Source organism: Siphateles boraxobius, unplaced genomic scaffold, assembly GCF_051911475.1.
Source record: "Siphateles boraxobius isolate OS27281-9 unplaced genomic scaffold, OSU_SipBor_1 1, whole genome shotgun sequence".
Classification (NCBI taxonomy): Eukaryota; Metazoa; Chordata; class Actinopteri; order Cypriniformes; family Leuciscidae; genus Siphateles; species Siphateles boraxobius.
This window is the reverse complement of record NW_027508699.1, coordinates 3,615,302-3,634,953: the sequence shown is the minus strand read 5'-3', so window position 1 is coordinate 3,634,953 and position 19,652 is coordinate 3,615,302. Positions and strand designations below refer to the sequence as shown.

General features: G+C 37.8%; 1 non-coding gene across 1 annotated transcript; it reads right to left on the bottom strand.

The window, feature by feature from the left end:
• Window positions 1–18,719: 18,719 nt before the first annotated feature.
• Window positions 18,720–18,838, bottom strand: LOC143742174 (5S ribosomal RNA). The gene has a single exon (XR_013205371.1). It is a non-coding gene; the product is annotated as a 5S ribosomal RNA (ribosomal RNA).
• Window positions 18,839–19,652: the final 814 nt, after the last annotated feature.

Here is a 19,652-nt window from a genome sequence, read left to right as displayed (position 1 = left end):
TGGTTCTGGTAAGAACCTAGCGGCTGCGTTTTGGACCAGCTGTAGTTTGTTTGTTAAGCGTACAGGGCAACCACCCAGTAGAACATTACAATAATCTAGCCTTGAGGTCATGAACGCATGAACTAATTGTTCCACATTTGTCAATGAGAGCATATGACGTAATTTAGATATATTTTTAAGATGGAAAACTGCGCTTTTACAGATACTAGACACGTGACTTTCAAATGAGAGATTGGTATCAAAGAGCACACCCAGGTTCCTAACTGACGACGAAGACTTCACAGAGCAGCCATCAAGTGTTAAACAGTATTCTAGGTTATTGCGTGTGGAAGTTTTTTGTCCAATAATTAGAATCTCTGTTTTTTCAGAATTTAGTAGTAGGAAATTACTAGTCATCCAGTTTTTTATATCAGCTATGCATCCCGTTAATTTTGTGAATTGGTACGCCATACTGAACTTTTGACCGATAAGACATCTCTTCATTTAATGCTACAAACTGACAACGGTCAGATAAGTATGATTTAAACCATGCTAGTGCAATTCCACTAATGCCAACATAGTTTTCTAGTCTATTTAATAGAATGTTGTGGTCAATGGTGTCAAATGCAGCACTAAGATCAAGTAACACTAATAGAGAGATACAACCACGATCGGATGATAAAAGCAAATCATTTGTGACTTTAATGACAGCAGTCTCAGTACTATGGTACGGTCTGAATCCGGACTGAAAATCCTCGCAGATAGCATTTCCTTCAAGAAAGGAACACAGTTGTGAGGATACTGCCTTTTCTAATATCTTTGACAGAAAAGGCAAATTCGAGATCGGCCTGTAATTGACTAATTCTGTAGGATCAAGTTGCATTTTTTTAACAAGCGGTTTAATCATAGCCAGCTTAAAGGGTTTTGGTACGTATCCTAGAGACAAAGATGAATTAATGATGTTAAGAAGAGGATCTATGACTTCTGGAAGCATCTCTTTCAATAGTTTAGTCGGTATAGAGTCTAACATACAAGTTGTTAATTTAGAAGAGTTAACGATTTTGCAAAATTCTTCTTCTCCTATAGCAACAAATGAATCAAATTTTTCCTCAGGGAGACTACAATTCACTCCCTGATGCGATACTGTAGTAGACGGTTCCATAGTTATAATTTTGTCCCTGATATTATCAATCTTATAAGTGAAGAAATTCATAAAGTCATTACTGCTGTGTTTCTTGGAAACTTCTGGGCTTGAAGCTTTCTTTTTCGTTAGTTTAGCCACTTTTTCAAATAAATACCTAGGATTATGTTTATTTTCTTCTAATAGGGTTGAAAAATAAGCAGATCTAGCAGCTTTTAAAGCCTCTCTGTAAGCAATCGAGCTCTCCTTCCATGCAATCCGAAATACCTCTAGTTTTGTTTTCTTCCAGTTGCGCTCCATTTTTCTGGCTGCTCTCTTAAGGGCCCAGGTGTGCTCATTGTACCACGGCCTTGGACTATTTTCTTTAATCTTCTTTAAGCGCAGCGGAGCAACTGTGTCTGAAGTGCTGGAAAATAGAGAGTTAAAAGTTTCTGTTGCAATATCGAGTTCTTCTAAGCTATCTGGGATGCAGAGATGATGAAACTGATAAGGAAGATTATTGATAAAGCAATCTTTCTTGGCAGAAGTGATAGGTCTAACATATTTATAAAACGGAGTCGGCTTTGCAGCCTTGGCTAAATGTAATTTACATGAGACTAGATAATGATCTGAGAACTCATCGCTCTGCTGCAGTATTTCAATGGCATCAACATCTATTCCATGTGATAATATTAGATCTAGAGTATGATTACGACAATGAGTAGGTCCTGACACGTGTTGTCTAACTCCAATTGAGTTTACAATGTCTTTAAATGCCAATCCCAATCCATCTTTTTCATTATCTACATGTATATTAAAATCACCAACAATTAGTACTTTATCTGCAGCCAATACTAATTCTGATAGATAGTCAGCAAACTCTTTGATAAAGTCTTTATGGTGCCCTGGTGGCCTGTATACAGTAGCCAGCAGAATTCTCAAACGTGATTTATCGTTTACACTATATATTTTTACATTAAGCACCAACACTTCAAAAGAATTATGTTTAAAACTAGATTTCTTAGTGGTTTTGAAAATATTACAATAATTTACAGCAACACCTCCCCCTTTGCCTTTCGGACGAGGTTCATGTTTATAACAGTAATCTTGCGGGGTGGACTCATTTAAAGTAATGTAATCGTTTGGTTTTAGCCAGGTTTCTGTCAAACACAGCACATCTAGGTTATAATCTGAAATCAAAGTGCTTTTGAAGTAAGGGATCGAATAATCAGCAACCCAAGCTTTATCGTTTGCTCATCTGTATTATATCTGTTTTTTACTTGTTGAACATCAATTAAATTTTTAACCTTAGATAGGTTTGGAAGTTTTTTGTATTTCCAAATTCGGGGAACAGACACAGTCTCTATATGATGATATCTAGGTGAAAGAGCCTCTATGTGATGGGATCCATCTGACCTTGGTGACGCGAGGGCGCTAGCAGACGGTCGGTTTAGCCAGTTTGTCTGCTTCCTGACCTGAGCCCCAGATTGTCATGTTTTATCTCTAAGACTATGAGCCAAATTACTAGAGAGAAGAGCAGCACCATCCCAGGAGGGATGAATACCATCTCTTTTCAACAGGCCAGGTTTACCCCAAAAACTTTTCCAATTGTCTACGAATTCTATATTATTTTGCGGACACCACTTAGACAGCCAGCCATTGAGTGAACACAATCTAATAACTATCTCATCACTCCTTCGAACAGGAAAGGGGGCCAGAGCAAATTACAGTGCCTGACATCGTACTTGCGAGTTCAAACACCTCTTTAATGTTAATTTTGGTGATCTCCGACTGGCGAAGTCGAACATCATTAGTGCCGACGTGAATAATAATCTTAGAGAATTTACGATTAGCATTAGCCAGCACTTCTAAATTTGCTTTGATGTCAGGCGCTCTGGCTCCCGGCAAACATGTGACTATGTTGGCTGGTGTCCCTATTTTCACGTTCCGTGTAATATAATCGCCAATTACCAGGGCACAATCAACAGAATTCTCAGTGGGTGTTTCACTGAGTGGGGCAAATCGATTTGTTGTGGTAATCGGAACGGAAGAGTGGTTTTTTGATCCGCGACTTGAGCGATCCCTCACTGTCATCCATCTGCCTGGCTTCACAGGCAATAATTCAGCCGGAACCGAATCATGTAAAGGGTTCACTATGCTAGGCGCATCCAAAATAGTATCTAAAGCTCTAGCACACTTACTATCCTCAATTAAAGTTTGGATCCGTGTTTCTAATTCTGAAATCTTCTCCGTCAGCCTGACTGTCTCCTTGCATTTATCACATATAAACCCTATATTGCCGACGGGGAAGGCTATGCTAAACATGTAACATGAAGTGCAGGTTACAATAACAGGACAAGACATTACTCACCGTATTTGTTGACTGATTCTTACTCACCTGGGCTTTTTATGAACTCAGAGGCGCGGGCGCGCGAGAGAAAAATAAATAAATAACTGAGCGCACGGGTGGCGCGTTAACAGGCTAGCGAGTTGCTAGCGTGTTGTGCTAACAATCGTGTTGTGCCTCTGATGCTGCAGAACGTGACGTCAAGTACTATGTGGGTTGCAGTAAATGGCCGGACTATGAAGTGGTTGATAAAGAAAAGTAAATGGCCAGACTATGAAGTGGTTGAAAACATGATGCTTGGGCAGGGGCTGAGAGGTGGGGAGGAAAACATGACTAACTCCTCCAAAATCTGATTTTTGGGCAACTCACTGAGTCTCTGCTCCAGAGAGAACTTCAGCAAGTCTCGCTTCTGACGGGACTCATTCAAGCGGGCTTGAGCTTCTGAATGAGCTTTCTTCTCCGTCAGAATGAGCTTTTTTCTCCGTCAACTTCTAAGGGAAAACAATGCCTTTCATACACCAGGAAGAGCACAATTTGTTTTATCACCGAGCTTAAAAAAAGAAAAAATGAAGAAGATTTCCTGTGGTATCACATGCAATTGCATAAAGAAAAGTAAATGGCCAGACTATGAAGTGGTTGAAAACTTGATGCTTTGGCTGGGGCTGAGAGGTGGGGAGGACAACATGACTAACTCCTCCATAATCAGATTGCCCTTCGGGTGATTTTTGGGCAACTCACTGAGTCTCTGCTCCAGAGAGAACTTCAGCAAGTCTCTCTTCTGACTGGACTCATTCAAGCGGGCTTGAGCTTCTGAAAGAGCTTTCTTCTCCGTCAGAATGAGCTTTCTTCTCCGTCAACTTCTAAGGGAAAACAATGCCTTTCATACACCAAGAAGAGCACAATTTGTTTTATCACCCAGCTTAAAAAAAGAAAAAAAAAATTAAGAAGATTTCCTGTGGTATCACATACAGAGTCAGAGAACCCTTGAACTCATACTAAAGGTGAGAGGGCTCATCCGGGATTTGAACCCGGGAACTCTCGCACCCGAAGCGAGAATCATACCCCTACACAGCAAAATCCCCAGTGTACATATGTACACTCTCGGTGTACATATAGGTCCAACTACAGGGTGTTAAAAATTAACACTGAAGCAGTGTTGAAGTTAATGAGATAATTAAGTGATTAATTAAGTGATGATTGGCCATTAGTGGTGACACCTGATGTTAATAAGAAGAATCATTGAAGGAAAGAGAAACAACAAGAACAGAAAAAGAGAAACACAAGAAATACTGACTTCGAGCCATTACACATTATTGTACTTATTATTACCAGTGTATTTCTGTCATACATCTACACACATTCTTATTTATATTGAACAGAAGTTTAGATGGTAATGCTTTATGGAATGTTTTGTTTCATGTCACCATTATGGCGATCAGTGTTTGCTTTAGTTGGGCTCTGGACTCTTTGCTTTTTAACATTAGTTTTTCTCTGGCTGCTCCTACTCTGTGTTTATAAAGCACATGTGTTACTGCAAGAGAAACCATGACATCGGCTGTGTTTCTCGAAAACATCATAAGCCTAAATTGATCGTGCAGATCTTTTGTTGCTATCGTTCTATGATCAAGTTAGGCTTAAAATGCTTTTGGGAAACACAGCCCAGGTCACGATGGTTATGTTTATGAAAATATAATCTTGTAATGTCCTGATTCACTCAACCAGCATTATAAACTGATTAGGTTCTATTCATTGCAGTAGCAAATTCCAGCAGTGCTTTTATAATCTGAAGCTTTTAAAATCACACACAGATATCAAGAATCTACATATGATTCTCAACAATGGTGACAATCACACGAAAGATTCATATTGCAGTGCATGATGGGAGCCACCAATCAAAATGCATCTATGGCTCCCATCATGCATTGCAGTATGAATAAATTATACAGCTGAATTGTCCAGTAATTTTCATTGTTTTTCCTGTTTGCATTTTTTTTTTTTTGCTATTGTTTGTTATGACTTTAATAGCTCGTTTTGTGATGTTCAGCGTTGATCTGTGTGTCACCAGTTGGTTTATTGTCACCATTGTTGTGATTAATATGCTGATTCTTGATTTTTGTGTGTCTAAACACAAAGGCTCCAGTGCACAAAATTTTTCAAAATTGTTCATATTGGTGTTGGATTTCAAACTGTAGAATCTCATGGCTACAATCCCTAATACTAAAACACAACATCCATCATATAGTCAAAGATTTAGACTCTAAATGACATCAGTGAATCAGGTTACTACGTGACGATAATGTCACCATCACAACATGTTGTTAGAACGTTTTCTCGTGCAATAACAAATGTGCTTTGTAAACACAATGCTAGAGCAGCCAGAGAAAAAGTCACAATAAAAAATAAAAAGGTTCAATAGCCCAACTAAAACAAACACTAACCACCATAATGGTGGCTTGAAATGAAAAATTCCATAAAACATTGCCGTCTAAACTTCTGTTGATTCTCAATAACTTTTTGTAGATGTATGACAGAAATAAAGTCACACTGGTAAGTCCAATAATGTGTAAAGGTTCGAAGTCAGTAGTTCTTGTGTTTCTCTTTTTGTCCATTCTTGTTGTTTCTCTTTCATTCAATGATTCTGCTTATTAACATCAGGTGTCACCACTAATGGCCAATCATCACTTAATTAATCACTTAATTATCTCATTAACTTCAACACTGCTTCAGTGTTCATTTTTAACACCCTGTAGTTGGACCTATATGTACACCAGGAGTGTTCATTTAACACTGGGGATTTTGCTGTGCACTGAATTTGAAGAAGGGAACTATGCATTTATGACAAGCATAGCTTTATTCAGATCTAGAGTTTAAATTCTGGTCACAACTTTACCCATTAGACATGCTTGAATCATATGCAACACAGACTTGCAATGTGTAAACTGTCAGAATGAAAATCACCTGTTTCTCTAACATTTCTAGTCTGATCTTTTCTCAAAGGCCTAGTACAGGAGTTGCAGATTTACCGTTTGAAATTGTTTTCATTTGGGTCTCTGAATAACAAAAGTAAAGTTGATATGTAGTAGATAAAGTTTAACTCTATGATCTCATTTCAATATCTGTAGAGTTTTCTCCTTAATTCATCCACACATCTTTAGTCATCAAGATTTTGCCTTGAATGTGCTGTTAATACTGATTCTGTGTGCAGTATAAACTAAAGAGCACATCATCCAAGTGAAGTTAAGTCTAAATTAAACTAATTCAAATGAGTTGGAGGGTATGTTCAATCCCTTCTACCTAAAACAAATGTGTTTATTTAGTTTTCCTTGCCTCCAGGTGGGGACAGTGACACATCTTCCATTCTGATGCTGGTTCACCTTTTGCCACCCTCAAGTCAAGGCCGCAAAAGGCCGGGAAAGATCTCAGCGAGAAAAACATGTGATTGTCTTTTGAAATTCGTCAAGCTGAAGCTACTGATGAAGCAGATCAAATGACACTAGTTTATAATGTTGTGTTACTGTGTGAACTTGAACTTTCTTATTTCAGACAGATTCTTATAGATCACCTGTCCTCCAAATTGTTGTTCTTGTGCTATTCTTTTCTACCTACATACTTAGCAGGGTTCCAGACTGTGACCAAAATGGTCGCATATGCAACCATTTTTTGAGAATGTGTGTGTTAGAATTTGATGTGGTCGCATTTGTTCGAGTGCATGGTCATGCACTCAGGTATATTTGCGCATGCGCAACAGAACGCTGTTGTATCCGAAGCTGGTGCAGTTCGTAATTTTTTGTGTTCAAAATGAACAAAATTTATAGAATGAACGAGTACATCATGAATCTATTTTCATAACCGTGTTTTTGTCTTATCCTGAATCACTGTACGCCAGTGCTCGAAGTGGGGCAGTACTCACCGGTACGCAGTACCGGCACTTCTACATTTTACTCTGACCCCTTATTTACACTGCACACGTCTGCGTGTGCAGACGATCGCGGCCACTCTAGTCAATGCTTGTGTTTACACCAGCCGCAACGCGGCGTGTATCAGAAGCGTCCCATAAGCGGCTCTCCGTGCTGCTTCGCTAAAGATAGGTGTACCGTAAATACAAAATAAAAGTAAAAAAAAACACTGTCAGTTTCAAAATAAACACCCTGTGCAGACACCCAATTGTATTGCACACCAATATATCCTTGATAGAGTAGACTGTAAGGTAGAAACCCAAAAATCAAGAAAAACCACGTCGGACAGGCAAATCACGTGATCTCGTGCATCCGGACGCTTCGCTTCTGAAATGCTCCTGGTGTGAGTTGGCACCGCGTAGAGGACGGAATAAAACCTTGTCGGAGCCGTAATGTGCTGCAGACGTGTGCAGTGTAAATAAGGGGTTAAGCGTGCCTGCACTTTTTCTTGCGTACCACTAATAGAAAAAGCGTCAGTGTCACGCCCGTTTCACATATACTCCGTTTGCAGTGCGTTTGCAGTGCGTATGCAGTGCGTATTTTTTCCGCACCCATGTTAACGCTGCATTCACACTGGCAGTTGAAATCAGCTCCGATACGGCTCCGAAACGACCGGAAGTCATTCATTTCCTATGGAGATTCGCAGACCACATGCGAAGGTGTCCGAAACGGGTCCGAACAAATGCGGTGCGAAGAAAATCGTGTCAGTTGGTCATCCGGATGCGTTCAAAAAAATTAACTCTTCCGAAAGGCTACGGACGGTTCCTATCCGACAATTCCAGCGGAATTTAGCGTTGCTATGGTACTGATAAACAAACTTGTATTCTTAACTTTTAATAAAATAAATAATGGTTTTCTAACAATAATTGTAATGTAATTTTTTTATTTTCATGATTTTCTAAAGTTATTAGGGCAGTTAATACAATTAAAATGTAGGCTACACAGCAAAATCCCCAGTGTTAAATGAACACTCCTGGTGTACATATAGGTCCAACTACAGGGTGTTAAAAATGAACACTGAAGCAGTGTTGAAGTTAATGAGATAATTAAGTGATTAATTAAGTGATGATTGGCCATTAGTGGTGACACCTGATGTTATGAATCATTGAAGGAAAGAGAAACAACAAGAATGGAAAAAAAGAGAAACACAAGAACTACTGACTTCGAACCTTTACACATTATTGCACTTACCAGTGTGACTTTATTTCTGTCATACATCTACAAAAAGTTATTGAGAATCAACAGAAGTTTAGACGGCAATGTTTTATGGAATTTTTCATTTCAAGCCACCATTATGGTGGTTAGTGTTTGTTTTAGTTGGGCTATTGAACCTTTTTATTTTTTATTGTGACTTTTTCTCTGGCTGCTCTAGCATTATTTATAAAGCACATTTGTTATTGCACGAGAAAACGTTCTAACAACATGTTGTGATGGTGACATTATCGTCACGTAGTAACCTGATTCACTGATGTCATTTAGAGTCTAAATCTTTGACTATATGATGGATGTTGCGTTTTAGTATTAGGGATTGCAGCCGTGAGATTCTACAGTTTGAAATCCAACAACAACATGAACAATTTTGAAAAATTTTGTGCACTGGAGCTCTTGTGTTTAGACACACAAACATCAAGAATCAGCATATTAATCACAACAATGGTGACAATAAACCAACTGGTGACACACAGATCAACGCTGAACATCACAAAACGAGCTATTAAAGTCATAACAAACAATAGCAAAAAAAAACATGCAAACAGGAAAAACAATAAAAATTACTGGACAATTCAGCTGTATAATTTATTCATACTGCAATGCATGATGGGAGCCATGGATGCATTTTGATTGGTGGCTCCCATCATGCACTGCAATATAAATCTTTCGTGTGATTGTCACCATTGTTGAGAATCATATGTAGATTCTTGATATCTGTGTGTGATTTTAAAAGCTTCAGATTATTAAAGCACTGCTGGAATTTGCTACTGTAATGAATAGAACCTAATCAGTTTATAATGCTGGTTGAGTGAATCAGGACATTACAGGATTGTATTTTCATAAACATAACTATCGTGACCTGGGCTTTGTTTCCCAAAAGCATTTTAAGCCTAACTTGATCATAAAACGATAGTAACAAAAGAACTGCACGATCAATTTAGGCTTATGATGTTATCGGGAAACACAGCTGATGTCATGGTTTCTCTTGCAGTAACACATGTGCTTTATAAACACAGAGTAGGAGCAGCCAGAGAAAAACTAATGTTAAAAAGCAAAGAGTCCAGACCCCAACTAAAGCAAACACTGATCGCCATAATGGTGACATGAAACAAAACATTCCATAAAGCATTACCATCTAAACTTCTGTTCAATATAAATAAGAATGTGTGTAGATGTATGACAGAAATACACTGGTAATAATAAGTACAATAATGTGTAATGGCTCGAAGTCAGTATTTCTTTTGTTTCTCTTTTTCTGTTCTTGTTGTTTCTCTTTCCTTCAATTATTCTTCTTATTAACATCAGGTGTCACCACTAATGGCCAATCATCACTTAATTAATCACTTAATTATCTCATTAACTTCAACACTGCTTCAGTGTTAATTTTTAACACCCTGTAGTTGGACCTATATGTACACCGAGAGTGTACATATGTACACTGGGGATTTTGCTGTGAATTAACTTTATGCAATAGTATAATTGTATAATTCTTGTAGCCTATGTGTAATTCTAACTCCCTCATCAGAGAGATCATACAGAATTGTACATTCTGACACTGACAGAATCAACCTTTCTAATCTCTCCGTCATTTTTGTTCTACTCGTTTCCAACGCTTTTCAACGGTGTAGTACGATGTTTGCTGAGGTCGTATTGCGTAACTGCCTTCAACTGCCAGTGTGAAAACTGCGTTAAAGGTTAGAGGTTTCACACATAGCACGCGGATGCGGTCCGTCAATGTCCTGAGGGTGGCGATTGCTTTTTTGCAGGGTGGTAGGGGAAGACTCATTAATTTTCATTGGGGAACTCTTCCCTGATTGGCTCGCCGTGACGCAGCTCTAATGAGGTGTGATAGAGAAAACAGACATTGTCTCCTTCGTGACACTTTCACGAAGGTAAGGCATACCTGTCAACATTTGATTATCCAAATCCGGGAGATTTGTGCGAAGACCGCTCACGAACTTCGCAAACTTCTGTATCTTTCCGGGGACACCGTCTTGACCTGCCATGTCAATCTGGGTGACGTGTGACAGCGAACCAATTGCGGATGAGTTCCCCAGTGAATATTAATGATTATTTCCCTACCACCTTGCAAAAAAAAATGTTTGCCTCCTCGTTCGGTGCGTATACAGCAGAGCAGAGATCGTTCCGAGTTTATTTTTGCTGTGCTGCACGTGCTGAATTAAAGTGACAGCGAGCGCATGGTTCGTGGTCAAAACACAGACTGACATGAAAATATAATAATCTCACCATAAATGTATTTTTGGACTTGCAGGAGTTCCATTTTTGCACGCACACACACACACGACTTGTTATAATACATGTTGTTAATAAATAAGTTTTTTTTTCAATGTTGAAGCTTCAAATGTCATGATTTGACAATTGGCACCTTACTTTTCCCACTTCAAGTACTGCTGTACGCCTAATAAGTGCTTATTCTGACTATTTTAAACCTGGGTCGGATCGGCTGCGGAGTAGCCCAGTTCTTGCGTGACTCATAGACATTGACAGAGAGAAGTAGTTCTGTCTACAATTCTCTACCTCGTTTACTGTATTAATCGCTAGAGAGCAAACGTACAAGTGCATTGTACACTGATGATGAAACGCACCAATGGACAGCCGGCTGGAAAACCTCCGGTGAAATGTCATTTGCTGGTGTGTGGCTATCTTCAATGTCCTGACGTAGCTTTATCAGCATAAATATTGTAATACTTCATTAAAAATTTTAGTTAAAAAGTCAATAATCAAGAGACTAACTAAACCATGATAATGGTTCCCTAGCAGTTGATCACCATAACGACGACCTCAAACTTTATTATTTTCAATAAAACATCAACATCTAAACCTCTGTTAATTCTCAATAAGAACCTTAGTACGAGAGAAATAAAGTCTGGATTGTAATAAGTGAAAATGCTGATATCTTGAGAGATCTGTTACCAACACTGATAATAAGTACCAACACTAAAACCTATTCAGGCCCAGTGCAGGGCCAGTTATAGGGTAGTAGCCTAATTAAAAACCCATGAACATGCAAATGTGTGTGGAATTAATGAAATATTAAGCTATAATCTGAGCGTTCGGCTTACAAAAACAGTTTGGGAACCAATTGAAGCCGAGGAAAGGAGCGGGTTACAAAAGAACAAGCGCTCAGAGTTGTGTGTTGCTTGTAGACTGAGAGAGAAAAGCCTGTCGATCGCCCCCTGGAGGAGAAACACAGAATGACGAGGCTGAGCTGTCCTTTACCACACAGAAAGCAGACAGAAGCCAGAGAGAAATCAACATGAAAGACAAATAAATGAAGCAATTAAATTGAAAAGGATAAAGGAAACCCCGTGGGAGCTGAGCCATGAAGTGTATTAGTGAATTGATAGAGCAAAAGCTTACAGCACCTGGTATTCCCAGGCGGTCTCCCATCGTTTTTTTTTTTTTTTATCAAAAAAGCTTACAGCACCTGGTATTCCCAGGCGGTCTCCCATCCAAGTACTAACCAGGCCCGACCCTGCTTAAGCCTAGTTCACACTACATGATTTTAAGCCCGATTTAAGCCCGATTTGCAAATCGTTGAGCTCGCCGACAGGTCAGGGTGTTATCGCGTGCAAATCGCGGGGGATTAGCGAGCGATAAACGCTTGCCAATCTGTTAGTATGAAAGAGCCAACAACGCATCAAAGACCCTCGCAGACGCCTCGCAGACGAGTCGCCGAGCCTAGAAAAATATCTAGCATGCTAGATATCCAGAGCTGTCGCACAACTCAATCTCACTGATGTCATGAGCAACAGCCAATCACAGCAACGCATGAGTTGAGGTCACCGGGTAAATACGTGATTTTTGCCATCAGCTAAACATAAACATGCAGCTACATCTCTGATAGGCTATAAACATGCTGTACTCACCTCCAACTCTCTCTGTAGCACAGACCTGCTCTTCGCGTATGCAGATCCACTCTTTCCCCCATACTCTCTTATTTTTTCTTTTTTTGCGTTTTTTCTCAGAGCAAATCATCGCGCAAACAGTTTGCAGCACTAGTTTCTGTCTGACGTCCATATTCGCGTGTTGTGTTGTTCTTTGCTGTGTATTGGCGCGTGCTGTTTCGCGTCAAGATAGACATTAGACAGATAGATTTGTAGACAAGATAGAATCGTTGGGTGACAGAGTTGTTGTCAACTCGTGTAGTGCGTTACCTCCTGTTGCGGATCAATCATGCTGTGTCGTGTGGTGTGAACAGCTCAACAACTTGAACACTCCTGATTTCTCAGAGAGCAAGTCATGTAGTGTGAACCGCACAGTTCAGCCCGACGTTTTAAAATCATGTAGTGTGAACTAGGCTTTAGCTTCCGAGATCAGGCGTGACTTTTTTTTTTTTTTTGTGGAAAATTTCAATCAATAAAATACAATAAAATCAATAGAAATTAAAAAATACATATTTTCTTCCACAACCATTCTACATCACATATCATTTCCATCATTTTTTAAAAACTTATTCACTTCCAGGCAACCTCCACATTAGATCCTTTAAAACACCACAAACTTTTGGGGTAAAAACATCATAAAAAACATCCAACTTATTTTCACATTTAAAATACTCATACAATCCTTCAATATACAATTCAGTTTTCCTTTTAAAAACCATCCAAACATCCAACACAATTTTTTTCCTTTTTTGCTACAATTCTTCTCTCCCATATTGCACTTTTCATTAGCATCACACACAGATTAATAAAACTTTTGTTTTTACCCTTTTCTTCCATCCCAAACATCACCACTCTATTCCATTCTACAGTCTTCTCCTTTAATTCCCCTCTCAACATTTCAATCAGTCTTTTACCCTTTTCATTAAAATCTTCCAATTCTCTACAATTTAAAAACAAGTGTAAAAAACTTTCATCTTCCACATTACACACTTTACAAGTTTCACTTAGTTCCATGTGGATTTTTTTTTAAATAATGTCAGTAAAAATTGCTCTGTGTCTGATTAAATATTCAAAACTCTCCAATTTCGCATCTATCATTGTACCTTTCATGTTATTCCATGTATCCTCATCTTTTAAATCTTTGTATTTCTGTACCCAGTACTCATTGGCTTTTGGTTTCCTGAAAATCCCCTCTCTAAAAAAAACAGAAAAGCATTTTCACAGTACATTCATTAAAAGCATATAGTTTTTCTCCCATCTTTATATGCACTTCTTTCCCTTGTTTCTCTTCTTCCATATCTTCTATTCTTTTTATCCACTCTTTGGGTATTGCTTCTTTCATTATTTCATACTTATTTTGTAGTTCTTGTTCATTAAAATCCTCTTTTGCCACTTCCATTGTATCTATTATATACTGTAATGGTAAAAATCCCTCTTTAAATTCATATAAAATATCTCTAACTCTTGTGATCCCAACATCCCACCATTTCTTTAAAAAAAATCACATTCCCCTGATTTAAAATGCCGCTGTTTAGGAATAAAGGCTGGTTTAAAATGCTCTCTCTACCTTGAGGATTAAAATTAACAATAGTTAAAAATTTCCCCCAAGCACTCATCAATTCTCTGTAAAAATCTGGCATTCCTTTCACCATCCAATTCTTAGTTTTCATCCATAAAATATTATCTAAATATATATCTAAATTATTTAAAAAATATTCCATCGTCTTTTTCCACATTGTTTTCCTTTTCTCATCCAGATACTTTTTTATTACTTTAACTCTTAAGCTATTTTTTCTTTGTTCAACATCTATCAATCCCATCCCTCCCTTTCCAACTTCTCCTTTTATAGTATTGTATGCAATTCTTGGAGGTTTTCCATCCCATATAAAATCCAGAAAACATTTTTTCAGCCTTTTTTCCACCCACATCGGCAAAGAAGTCACATATAAAACATACCACAACTTTGCTACCATTAAAACATTTACAATCAAAACTTTCCCCTTTAAACTTAAAGTCCTCAATTTCCAAAAAATTAACCTTCTTTCAATCCCTCCTAGTATTTCTTCCCCAATTACTTCTTCAACATATTTTTCATCTTTCCCTATTAAAACACCTAAGATCTTTATTTCCTTTGATTCTTTAAACTTAAAATCATTTGCTAAAACACTCGCCCCTCCAAATCTCATATATACTGTTTTCTCTTCATTTATCTTGCTCCCTGATCCTCTACAAAACGTCTGTACCACTTCCATTGCTTTTTTAACACTGTTTATATCCTTAACCATTATTGTTGTATCGTCTGCGTATTGAAACATGTTTTCATTTTCCCCACTCTCTTCAATGTCTATCCCTCTTACTTCTTTATCTCTTTTAACAGCTAATCCCAAAGGTTCTGCAACTAGTGAATATAAAAGTGCTGATAGTGGACATCCTTGTCTTGTTGACCTAGTTAATTTAAAACATTCTGTTAAAAAACATTACATTTTACTCTTGTTATTGCTCCTTTATATAAAATTTTAATCCATTGGATAAAACTTTCCCCAAACCCATACTCACTTAAAATCTCAAATAAATAGTCATGCTCTACTCTGTCAAAGGCCTTTTCAAAATCCAAACTAATAACATATCCATCCTTATTTTTTTCTTTCATATACCTTATTCTATCTATTATACTTATTGTTGTGTCTGCTATATCCTTCCCTTTCACTCCATATACTTGATTTGTTTTGATTATGGTTGGCATTACCTCTTTCAATCTGTTGGCTAAAACTTTTGTTAAAATTTTCAAATCTGTGTTCAACATTGTGATGGGTCTATAATTTTTTTAATCTGCTTTTTCTCCTTTTCTTTTATATATCAACTTAATTAATCCCATCCCCATTCTCTGATTCATTTCATCTTTCTTAAAAGTCTCTTCATATACTTCTTTTAAAATACCGGTTAAAAAATCCTTAAAAGTTATATAAAATTCATTCCCTAAACCGTCAATACCTGGGCTTTTCCTTTTATTCAGTTCACTTATTGCTCTTTTTATCTCTTCTTCTCTTATCTCTAGGTCACACTCTTTTTTGTCATCCTCTCCTACTTTGGTCTTTATTTGTTTCAATAATTCTAGTTTTTCTTCCTCCTTTATTCCTTCTGCTTTGAATAGCTTTCCATAGTATGCTTTTATTGCTTTTAGTATCTCTTCATTTGTTTCCACTATCTCTCCATCTTCCCTTTGTATTCTTTTAATTGTTTGTGAAATTCCCCTTCTTCTTTCCAAATCAAAAAAAAACTTAGTACATTTCTCTCCTTCCACTGTATATTTTGCTTTACTTCCTAATCGTGCCCCATTATATTTCTTCTCTTCAATTTCTTTCAGTTTTTCCTCTATTTCTTTTATTTTTTTGTATATCTTTTTCATTCATGTTCAATTCCTTTTCTAGTTGTTCTCGTATTTCTCTTTCCTTGCCCTTTTTACATCTCTGAATTATCCCACAATATTTTATGCTAAAATTTTTGATTGAATACTTCACATTTTCCCACCAAATCCTTTTGTCTTCTCTATACATTCCGTTTTCTTTCTCTTTTGTTATAATTTCCTGTACACTTAAAACATAGTCTTCGTTCTTTAAAATCCCTGTGTTTAAAACCCATACTCCCGGCCCTCTTTTCACTGTATCCCTATCAATTAGCATAAAAATAGGCTTGTGATCACTTAAACTTGTTTCTTCATATCTTATTTTTTCTAAAAAGCTTTCCATATTCCGTGTACATAAAATAAAATCAATTCTCGTTTTACAAATAAAATTCCCCACAATTTGTCTTCTTGAAAATTCTTTTCTCTTTTCATTTCTTTCCCTCCATACATCAATCAATTCATTTTCTTCCATCAGCCCTTTTAACTCTTTTCTTCCTGTATCTGTCTTAAAAACCATTCCTTCAGCCATGTCCAGTTTACTAAAAACAACATTAAAATCCCCCATAATAACAATATCCTTATATTTCCTTAAAAGTTCCCTTAAACCATTAAAATATTCCCTCTTCTTAATCTCTTCCGGTGGTGCATGCACATTTACCACAAGTATTTTGTTCTCTTCATATTCCATTTCAAAACCTATACGTTTCCCCACTTTATCTTTATATACTACTTTACATTTTATATCTCTATTTTCTCTTATTAGTACTGCAACTCCTCTTCCAAATCTATCATCCCCGTTGTTGTATAAAATCTCTCCATTCCATTTTTTTCTTATTTCACTTATATGCAAGTCTGGCATTGCAGTTCCTTGCAAAGTGGCCTTTCTCGTCACATTTAAAACACTTAAAATCTGGACAGTCTTTCACCACGTGGTCCGGGCTCATGCACAGTCGACAGGTTTTCACCTGATGACTGTGCATCACTCTGAAGTATTGTGGTCCTTCAGCTGTTTCCAGTCTTGTGCTGTATGGTAGTGATGCCACCTCCCTTGGGAACCTTACTTTTAAAAAGCGTGTGCCGTCCTCTATATTTGTGCCCGGATAAAACCTCCTTTTCACCACAGAAACTGGGATTACTCCCCATTGTTCCAGTTTATTAAAAATGTCCGCATCCTCAGTGTAGGCCGGCAGGTGCATAAAAGAGACAACATAGTCCCTGTTGTGAAGACTCTTTACCTCAAATGTCATTCCTTTAATATCCAGTCCGTCCATTAAGCATCCCGTATCCTCTTCCCGTTCAATAACTTCATATTCATTTGTTTGTTTAGGTCTCACTGCCAAAATCTTTCCTTCTCCGATCTTCTCCGTCACTGCTTTTATGATATCCATCGCTCTCACCTCTTTTTCATCTCTTAAATCCACCGTTATTGTCGCTTCCTTTTTGAACATCCTTTTCGCTTTCTCCTTTCTCGCTTCTTTCCCCCGATCTTGTCCATCTCTTTGTTGTTCGTCCGGTCCGTGGTCGTTTCGCCCTCGTGGTACTCCAGCCATTGCAATGTCCGTTAACCTTTGTCCATCCATCAAAGAAAAACACGCAGACAAAATTCCTCCCAAACAGCGTACGCTGTTGGGAGGATTTAGCTTAAACAAAATAAACAAAAAAACCTAAGAAAAAAACACTGATTCTATAAAAAACAAACGAAAAAAAACCACAGAAACACGTTTGGTGAGCCTTCCTCACCCACTACTGCCACACTACTTCCTGGTTGCTCTAGGGCGCCCTCAAGGTGGTATGGCCGTAAGCGAGAGTCTCAGCCGATAGACGGATATTTAAAGAAGGTAGACGAGGCTCGGCCCACATTCACACACACTGCAGCTGCAAGACAAACAGCATCCACAAAGCGTTTTCATGTCTTTATACAGCTGCTCAAAATATGAATTCATTAAATATTAATTCAGCTCTACAGTGCCTCACAGATTCTCATATGTAAATCTGTGGTGAAAAATGGAACTGCAGTGCTCTAACCAACCTTGGTTTTTATTTTAAATGTAGGCATACAGAGATATCAAGACTCAACATCTGAATCTCAACAATGGTGACAATCAAGAAAGTTTTTTTGAGACTTTATTAGCTTGTTTTGTGACATTCAGAGTTGATCTGATTTTTTTTTAATTGTCACCATTGTCGAGATTAATTTGCTGATTCTTGATTGTGTGTGAGTATTCATTGTTGACTTCAAACTTTATTATTTTCAATAAAACATTAACATCTAAATATGTTAATATTCAATAAGGACCTTAGTATCAGAGAAATAAAGTCTGAATTATAATAACTGAAAATGCTGAGATTTTGAGAAATGTTATACCAACACTGAAAACTCTTCAGACCCAGTGCAGGGCCAGTTATAGGTTAGTAGCCTAATTAAAAATCCATGAACATGCAAATGTGTGTGGATTTATTGAAATATTAAGCTGAAATCTGAGCGTTCTGCTGACAAAAACAGTGTGGGAACCTCTGGTCTAATTGAAGTCGAGGAAAGCAGCGGGTTACAAAAGAACAAGCACTCAGAGTACTGTGTTGCTTGTAGACTGAGAGAGAAAAGCCTGTCGATCGCCCCCTGGAGGAGAAACACAGAATGACGAGGCTGAGCTGTCCTTTACCACACCTAAAGCAGACAGAAGCCAGAGAAAAAGCAACATGAAAGACAAATAAATGAAGCAATTGAATTGAAAAGGATAAAGGAAAAACCGTGGGAGCCGAGCCATGAAGTGTATTAGTGAATTGATAAAGCAAAAGCTTACAGCACCTGGTATTCCCAGGCGGTCTCCCATCCAAGTACTAACCAGGCCCGACCCTGCTTAGCTTCCGAAATCGGACGAGATCGGGCGTGTTCAGGGTGGTATGGCCGTAAGCGAGAGTCTCAGCCGATAGAGGGATATTTAAAGAAGGCACACGAGTCTCGGCCAGCATTAACACACACTGCAGCTGCAAGACAAACAACATCCACAAAGCGTTTTCATGTCTTTATACAGCTGCTCAAAATATTGATTCATTAGACCTCTATATGCATTAAACCAATAATAAATTAAATATTTTTGGGATTTTCTTGACTATTTTTAGACGTAAAGTGAGCAGGATATTAAAATGTAGCGTTTAGATTTATGCATTTAAGCATGTATCTATGATAGTGATGTGTCGTTCATGAACGATTTGTTCATTTTGAACGGATCTTTAAAATGACTCGGGACTACCGAGTTGTCTCAGAGAGTGATTCGTTCATTCATCTTAGTCTCGAGTTCGGGTTCGGACGGGTCCGAGTCTTTGGTTCCGTCTTTGGTTTGACGGGTCCGGGTCCTCAGTCCATAGAGGCTATGCTGTCAGTACCGGAAAGAGAAATGATTAGTTCATTTTTTCGAGTCTTCGAGTTTGAGTCCTTCGTTCTTTTGTCCCGTGACTTGTAAACGTATTGAATAGCCTACTAATTCACAACCTTTTTACAAACAAGCACGTAGTTAATGTATAATATAATAGTAGTTAATTAATGTATAATATATAATAAAACACACCACAGATGCAAAAGAAACATTTAAAAAAAAGAGACGGACAGGGACAATAATACGATGGAACTTTTATTTTTCAGATAATGTTTATTGCACATATTTTGAATTATAATTCCTAATTATAAAACAATATACATTCAGACACAATCAATAACACAAATCTAATG